Genomic DNA, 9,509 nt, shown 5'->3' with positions numbered 1-9,509 from the left:
CTGATGCCGTCAGGACCAGTTGCAGAATCAGAGTCGAGGGTTGACAGAAACTTTTCCACCTTGTCAGGAGGAAAGGACACAGAGTCCAGGAGCAGCTGGGTACGACTGGGTATGGTGGGTACAGAGAGGGATTGGTTTGGGACACAAGATTTAGAGGCAAACACAGAGTTGAGGCATTCAGCTTTTTCACGTGCGGAGTCAGCCGTTAAGCCATTTGAGGTGAGGGAGGGGATGGAGGGGGAACAAACACCAGAAACAGATTTGACCAGACGCCACCAGGATTTGGAAGAGGGAGACAGATAAGAGAGTTCGGTCTTGAGAATGGTGAGATATTGTTTCCTGGCTCTCCTGAGGGTGGACACACACTTGTTTCGGGCTTTGTGAAAGGAAATGAGATTTCCTTCCGTTGGATTTGCTTTCCAGGAGACGAAAGCAAGTTGTTTCAGGGCAACAGCCTCACCACAAGATTCCGTGTACCATGGACGGGAGGAAGGGTATGACAACTGAAGACGAGATGGTATAAATCTGTGCATGAGAGAGAGCAATTTACTTTGAAAGAATTCCCAGGATGAGTTGATGTCAGAGGCAGTAGAGATGGGAGACCAGTCCAGATGATTGATGGCTGCTTGAAGACCGTGCCAGTTGGCCTGAGTGAAATGCCAGACTCGTCGACGCTGAGGAGGCTCTCTGAGAATGGTCAGAGAGATGTCCACTTTGACAAGCACATGATCAGATGAGCCGATTGGAGCAGAAGAAGAGCAGCAGACATTTTCAGGGAAGTTTGTCATAACCAAATCCAGAAGAGAAGATGCTCCGTTGACTGAGATCCGGGTCGGGAAATTGACAGATTGTGTCAGTCCCAGTGAGTCGCAGAAGTCCTTTGCTGAAGAGCCATGGCTGGTGAGAGAGGTACCCACACCCAGCCAACTGGCATGGTGACAATTGAAATCACCACATATGAGGAAGAGAGAGTTGGGATGGGTAGATAGAAGTTGGTCCATATTATCAGACAGTGAGATGTAGATGGAGTCATCGCTGTTTGGTGGACGGTACAACACACATATGAACAAAAGGTGGGAGCGAAGGGGAAGCCGTAGCCAAAGGTATTCCTGGGGGTGAGGTGGAGAGAGGGCAGTGGAGGGCGAGTGAGGAAGAGAGTTTTTTTATAAAGATAGCAACCCCACCTCCAGGACGAGGCTCAGGTCTATCATACCGGAGGAGGGAGTAACCTGGGAGAGATACCAAGGCATCAGAGACATCATGAAGGAGGAAAGTTTCTGTTAAGCAGATCGCATCTGGTTTGTCAGAAGCAACCTGTATGGAGAGGTCAGTCAAGTTTGAGCGAAGGCCCCGGATGTTTGAGGTCCATACCGTTAATGAAGAGGAAAGGGGAGCATCGGGTCCAGAACAGTGGGGGGGGGGGGGAGGGGTAGGGTAAGATGTGGAAGAGGAGGAAGAGGTAGGGAGAGCTGTTGAAGGTGTGTCAGAGATTTCAGAGATTTCAGAATAGCTTGGAGAAAGGGAAGAATGGGGCGGACAAAAGGTTTGATGGAGATTGGGTGAGGCACAGTGAGGTGTTATTTGAGGAGGTGGAAGAGCGAGGCAGAAGGTTTGGGGAGATGAAGGTGAAAGTTGGAAGGGGGAAGAAGCAGGGAGGATGCTTTGAGGAGGAGGGGTGAGAGGGGAGTCTAGGAGGGGAGGAGCGAGGGAGAGTCTCGGAGGGGAGGGGTGTGGGGGGAGTTTAGGAGGGAGGGGAGGGAAGGGGCAAGGGGGGAGATTTGAAAGGGATGGGTGATGGGGAGGATTTGGAGGGGAGGGGTGAGATTGGATTTTGAAAAGTGTACGATTCATGGGAAACGAACATTTTTTGCAAAATGAGTTTGAGACCTTCGAGACAAAAATACGTTTGAGGACACTGGAGGAGGGGTGGAGTTCTGGATATTTTAGGGAATGTAGAAAGGAGGAACTGTAAGAGATGGTATTATATATATTTTTTGGAATGAATAGATTTGGTGAGCAAGACGAAAGCATCCTTTTGTAGGAAAAGAAGAAAAGGGTGTTATAATATATGAGAGAAAATAGTTGTTCAGGGGAGAGATTATACATTTCTAACCGCGTGATCGCGAACGAAGAACGAACGAACAAAAAGAACAACAAATAAACGAATAAGACCTGGGAAGGAAATATTTTTTGGGGGGTTTTTTTTTTTTTTTGTGAGTACAGATATTAAACAAGGAGGTACGGGGTGAACGACTGGTACGAAACAGAGAACGAAAAATAATTTCAGCGCATTCGACGAATCGCTGAGAGAAAAACGAAACCACAAGGTCGGAGACGGTACAGTCGTCTAAGCCTATGAGTACTAGGCCGCAGAATACTCGATACCATTAACCGACGATTGTGTATACATGTACGAAAAATTAGCACCGAAAATTTTCCAAAAGATACGCTATAGGTACACACACCGAAAGATAGATACAGTCTAGACAAAAACACGATTGTGATAGATCACTTAGCTTCGAGAGCGTGAGCGCATGGAGCAGCTTCGAAAAGCCTTTCTTTATCATTTTTATCACTATATTCATCTTTATCATTTTTATCACTACATTCATCTTTATCATTTTTATCACTATATTCATCTTTATCATTTTTACCACTATATTCATCTTTATCATTTTTATCACTACATTCATCTTTATCATTTTTATCACTATATTTATCGTTATCATTTTTATCACTTTATTCATCTTTATCATTTTTACCACTATATTCATCTTTATCATTTTTATCACTACATTCATCTTTATCATTTTTATCACTATATTCATCTTTATCATTTTTATCACTATATTCATCTTTATAATTTTTATCACTACATTCATCTTTATCATTTTTATCACTATATTCATCTTCTTTTTTTTTCTTTTTTTTTGTATACAAGATCGAGGCTCGTGAAAGAGCTAACATTAATCACACAAAAAGACAAACCGACACACAAAACACAAAAAACAAGGGGAGCGGCAGACAAGATGGGGAGAGAGGGGGAAGGACACAAAAGAGAGGGGGAAGAGGGGGAAGGACACAAAAGAGAGGGGGAAGAGGGGGAAGGACACAAACACAACATTTGAGAGCAGGGACATCGGGAGGACTTGGGGGGAGGTGGGAGAGGAATAAAACATATGAACACTGCAAGGACTCTGGGGTGAATTACCGGGGGTAGAAAAGATCAAGGTTTTCGATGGGGGAAGATAAGAGATGGTGGTGAACAGCTGTTTTAAAGACCTGGAGGGAGGAGTGGGATTGAAGGGAGTGGGGGAGTTTGTTCCAGAGGCGGTAGAAAAGGGGAATGAAAGAGTGAAGGTGAGCAGAGAGCCGAGACTTTGGCAGTTTAACCATAAGAGGGTTGCAGGCAGATCTTGTGCGACCTGAAGGAATATTGGGGGGACAGAGCACAGAGAGAGCTGGGGGAGAAAAGCCGGAGAGGAGTCGGTAGAAGACAGAAAGACCACCAACCTGCCTGCGGTGAGTGAGTGAAAGGCCCTCGGTGTTGACTACATCGCAGGAGATTCCAATGATTCTGAAAGCTTTGGCCTCAACAGCGTGAAGCCGAGCAAGGTGTGAGGCAGGAGCACCAGCCCAGAGGGGGGAACAGTATTCCATTGAGCTGCGGATGAAAGCCTTGTATGTGGTGAGGAGCTCAGGTGTGCCAAGGAAGGACTTCGCATGACGGAGGATGCCCAGTCGGCGACTGGCTTTGGAGGCCAGCTTGGAAATGTGGTTTTCCCAAGAAAGATCATTGCAGATAGTGAGACCCAAAAGCTTGAGTGACAGAACTTCTTGGAGAGGATTGTTGAGAAAGTAGATGGGAGGGTTGTCCAGTCGGTCCTTTCGGAGAGACATTGTAAGAGTGTGAGATTTGTCAGGATTGAAAGACATGTTCCACTTGTTTGACCAGTCTGTGATTTTGTCCAGGTCTGCAGAGAGTGAGGAGGCTGCAGACTGCCGATCTGAGGGATGAGGAATGGAGCGACAGAGAGTAGAGTCGTCAGCAAAGAGATAGAGAGGATTTTCAAGAGAGTCAGAGAGATCATTGATGAAGACCAGAAAAAGCACAGGGCCCAGAACACTACCTTGGGGAACTCCAGCCTGAACAGGAACAGGAGATGAGAGAAACCCATTCAGGGCCACACGTTGACTACGACCAGAGAGGAAGTCCGCCAGCCACGCGTGGAGATTTCCATGGATACCAAAGGAGGAGAGTTTGGTGAGCAGAGCAGGGTACCAGACCGTATCGAAGGAACGTGAAATGTCAAGGGAGACAGCTCTAATTTCCTGTTTGGCGTTGAGGACCTCCATCCATTGTTGAGAAAGCAGAAGCAGCATGTCCAGAGTAGAGTGACCAGGTCTGAAACCAAATTGATGATCAGAGATCAAGCCATTGGAGAAGAGGAAAGATTTAATATCTGAAGCAATGATGGATTCCATGACTTTGCTGATAATTGGGAGAAGGCTGATTGGTCTGTAGTTGCTGGGATCTGTTTTTGCACCTTTTTTGTGCAAACCGGTGATGTTGGCTGATTTCCAAGCAGATGGCAGATGACCTTGAGCAAAAGAGAGGGTGAAGAGAACAGAAAGAGGGAGTGAAAGAGCAGAAGAACATGATTTTAGGACCCGTGGGCTGATGCCGTCAGGACCAGTTGCAGAATCAGAGTCGAGGGTTGACAGAAACTTTTCCACCTTGTCAGGAGGAAAGGACACAGAGTCCAGGAGCAGCTCGGTACGACTGGGTACGGTGGGTACAGAGAGGGATTGGTTTGGGACACAAGATTTAGAGGCAAACACAGAGTTGAGGCATTCAGCTTTTTCACGTGCGGAGTCAGCCGTTAAGCCATTTGAGGTGAGGGAGGGGATGGAGGGGGAACAAACACCAGAAACAGATTTGACCAGACGCCACCAGGATTTGGAAGAGGGAGACAGATAAGAGAGTTCGGTCTTGAGAATGGTGAGATATTGTTTCCTGGCTCTCCTGAGGGTGGACACACACTTGTTTCGGGCTTTGTGAAAGGAAATGAGATTTCCTTCCGTTGGATTTGCTTTCCAGGAGACGAAAGCAAGTTGTTTCAGGGCAACAGCCTCACCACAAGATTCCGTGTACCATGGACGGGAGGAAGGGTATGACAACTGAAGACGAGATGGTATAAATCTGTGCATGAGAGAGAGCAATTTACTTTGAAAGAATTCCCAGGATGAGTTGATGTCAGAGGCGGTAGAGATGGGAGACCAGTCCAGATGATTGATGGCTGCTTGAAGACCGTGCCAGTTGGCCTGAGTGAAATGCCAGACTCGTCGACGCTGAGGAGGCTCTCTGAGAATGGTCAGAGAGATGTCCACTTTGACAAGCACATGATCAGATGAGCCGATTGGAGCAGAAGAAGAGCAGCAGACATTTTCAGGGAAGTTTGTCATAACCAAATCCAGAAGAGAAGATGCTCCGTTGACTGAGATCCGGGTCGGGAAATTGACAGATTGTGTCAGTCCCAGTGAGTCGCAGAAGTCCTTTGTTGAAGAGCCATGGCTGGTGAGAGAGGTACCCACACCCAGCCAACTGGCATGGTGACAATTGAAATCACCACATATGAGGAAGAGAGAGTTGGGATGGGTAGATAGAAGTTGGTCCATATTATCAGACAGTGAGATGTAGATGGAGTCATCGCTGTTTGGTGGACGGTACAACACACATAAGAACAAAAGGTGGGAGCGAAGGGGAAGCCGTAGCCAAAGGTATTCCTGGGGGTGAGGTGGAGAGAGGGCAGTGGAGGGCGAGTGAGGAAGAGAGTTTTTTTATAAAGATAGCAACCCCACCTCCAGGACGAGGCTCAGGTCTATCATACCGGAGGAGGGAGTAACCTGGGAGAGATACCAAGGCATCAGAGACATCATGAAGGAGGAAAGTTTCTGTTAAGCAGATCACATCTGGTTTGTCAGAAGCAACCTGTATGGAGAGGTCAGTCAAGTTTGAGCGAAGGCCCCGGATGTTTGAGGTCCATACCGTTAATGAAGAGGAAAGGGGAGCATCGGGTCCAGAACAGTGGGGGGGAGGGGTAGGGTAAGATGTGGAAGAGGAGGAAGAGGTAGGGAGAGCTGTTGAAGGTGTGTCAGAGATTTCAGAGATTTCAGAATAGCTTGGAGAAAGGGAAGAATGGGGCGGACAAAAGGTTTGATGGAGATTGGGTGAGGCACAGTGAGGTGTTATTTGAGGAGGGGGAAGAGCGAGGCAGAAGGTTTGGGGAGATGAAGGTGAAAGTTGGAAGGGGGAAGAAGCAGGGAGGATGCTTTGAGGAGGAGGGGTGAGAGGGGAGTCTAGGAGGGGAGGAGCGAGGGAGAGTCTCGGAGGGGAGGGGTGTGGGGGGAGTTTAGGAGGGAGGGGAGGGAAGGGGCAAGGGGGGAGATTTGAAAGGGATGGGTGATGGGGAGGATTTGGAGGGGAGGGGTGAGATTGGATTTTGAAAAGTGTACGATTCATGGGAAACGAACATTTTTTGCAAAATGAGTTTGAGACCTTCGAGACAAAAATACGTTTGAGGACACTGGAGGAGGGATGGCGTTCTGGATAGTTTAGGGAATGTAGAAAGGAGGAACTGTAAGAGATGGTATTATATATATTTTTTGGAATGAATAGATTTGGTGAGCAAGACGAAAGCATCCTTTTGTAGGAAAAGAAGAAAAGGGTGTTATAATATATGAGAGAAAATAGTTGTTCAGGGGAGAGATTATACATTTCTAACCGCGTGATCGCGAACGAAGAACGAACGAACAAAAAGAACAACAAATAAACGAATAAGACCTGGGAAGGAAATATTTTTTTGGGGGTTTTTTTTTTTTTTGTGAGTACAGATATTAAACAAGGAGGTACGGGGTGAACGACTGGTACGAAACAGAGAACGAAAAATAATTTCAGCGCATTCGACGAATCGCTGAGAGAAAAACGAAACCACAAGGTCGGAGACGGTACGGTAGTCTAAGCCTATGAGTACTAGGCCGCAGAATACTCGATACCATTAACCGACGATTGTTTATACATGTACGAAAAATTAGCACCGAAAATTTTCCAAAAGATACGCTATAGGTACACACACCGAAAGATAGATACAGTCTCGACAAAAACACGATTGTGATAGATCACTTAGCTTCGAGAGCGTGAGCGCATGGAGCAGCTTCGAAAAGCCTTTCTTTATCATTTTTATCACTATATTCATCTTTATCATTTTTATCACTACATTCATCTTTATCATTTTTATCACTATATTCATCTTTATCATTTTTACCACTATATTCATCTTTATCATTTTTATCACTACATTCATCTTTATCATTTTTATCACTATATTTATCTTTATCATTTTTATCACTATATTCATCTTTATCATTTTATCACTATATTCATCTTTATCATTTTTACCACTATATTCATCTTTATCATTTTTATCACTACATTCATCTTTATCATTTTTATCACTACATTCATCTTTATCATTTTTACCACTATATTCACCTTTATCATTTTTATCACTATATTCATCTTTATCATTTTTATCACTACATTCATCTTTATCATTTTTACCACTATATTCATCTTTATCATTTTTACCACTATATTCATCTTTATCATTTTTATCACTACATTCATCTTTATCATTTTTATCACTACATTCATCTTTATCATTTTTATCACTACATTCATCTTTATCATTTTTATCACTACATTCATCTTTATCATTTTTACCACTATATTCACCTTTATAATTTTTATCACTATATTCATCTTTATCATTTTTATCACTACATTCATCTTTATCATTTTTACCACTATATTCATCTTTATCATTTTTATCACTATATTCATCTTTATCATTTTTATCACTACATTCATCTTTATCATTTTTACCACTATATTTATCTTTATCATTTTTATCACTATATTTATCTTTATCATTTTTATCACTATATTCATCTTTATCATTTTTACCACTATATTCATCTTTATCATTTTTACCACTATATTCATCTTTATCATTTTTATCACTTTATTCATCGTTATCATTTCATCACTTTATTCATCGTTACATTTTATCACTATATTCATCTTTATCATTTTTATCACCATATTCATCTTTATCATTTCATCACTATATTCATCTTCATCATTTTCATCACTATATTCATCTTTATCCTTTTATCACTATATTCATCTTCATCATTTTCATCACTATATTCATCTTTATCCTTTTATCACTATATTCATCTTCATCATTTTCATCACTATATTCATCTTTATCCTTTTATCACTATATTCATCTTCATCATTTTCATCACTATATTCATCTTTATCATTTTATCACTATATTCATCTTCATAATTTTTATCACTATATTCATCTTCATCATTTTCATCACTATATTCATCTTTATCCTTTTATCACTATATTCATCTTCATCATTTTTATCACTTGATTCATCTTTATCATTTTATCACTATATTCATCTTCATGATTTTTATCACTATATTCATCTTCATCATTTTCATCACTATATTCATCTTTATCCTTTTATCACTATATTCATCTTCATCATTTTTATCACTTGATTCATCTTTATCATTTTATCACTATATTCATCTTCATCATTTTTATCCCTATGTTCATCTGTATCATTTTTATCACCCCGAAGACTCAAAACACACCGAAGACCCAAAAACACCCCGAAGACCCAAAAATACCCCAGAGACCCAAAAATAACCCGAAGACCCAAAACACCTCGAAGACCAAAAACACCTTGAAGACCCAAAATATCCCATAGACCCCAAACACTCAAAGACCCAAAATACCCTTAAAGGCCCAGAGGATCCAAAATACACTGAAGACCCAAATGGCGTGGAAGACCCAGAAGACCGAAAAGACCCTGGAGACCTGAAAATACCTAAAGACCCTTAAAAACGAAGAGAAACCAAAAGACCCTTAAGACCCAAAATCCCCTATAGACACCGAAGACCCAAAAGACCCCAAAGGCCCCAAAGACCCTGAAGACCAAAAGACACCGAATACCCAAAAGACCCGAAGACCCAAAATACCCCAAAGACCTAAAACACCTCGAAGACCCAAAAGACCTGGAAAACCCAGAACACTCCACCGATCAGGGCTTTATGGCAGAGTGGCCAGATGGAAGCCAAACAGTTCAATCTTGGTTTCATCAGACCACAGAAACTTATTTCTCACAGTCTGAGAGTCCTTTAGGTGCTTTTTTGCAAACTCCAAGCAGGCTTTCATGTGTCTTTCACTGAGGAGAGGCTTCCGTCTGGCCACTCTGCCATAAAGCCCAGATCGGTGGAGTGTTGCAGTGATGGTTGTCCTTCTGGAAGTTTCTCCCATCTCCACACAGGATCACTGGAGCTCAGCCAGAGTGACCATCGGGTTCTTGGTCACCCCTCTTACCAAGGCCCTTCTCCCCCGATTG

This window comes from Myxine glutinosa, chromosome 9 (genome assembly GCF_964187855.1).
Source record: "Myxine glutinosa chromosome 9, kmMyxGlut1.1, whole genome shotgun sequence".
Lineage (NCBI taxonomy): Eukaryota > Metazoa > Chordata > Myxini > Myxiniformes > Myxinidae > Myxine > Myxine glutinosa.
Note: the sequence above shows the minus strand (reverse complement) of the source record.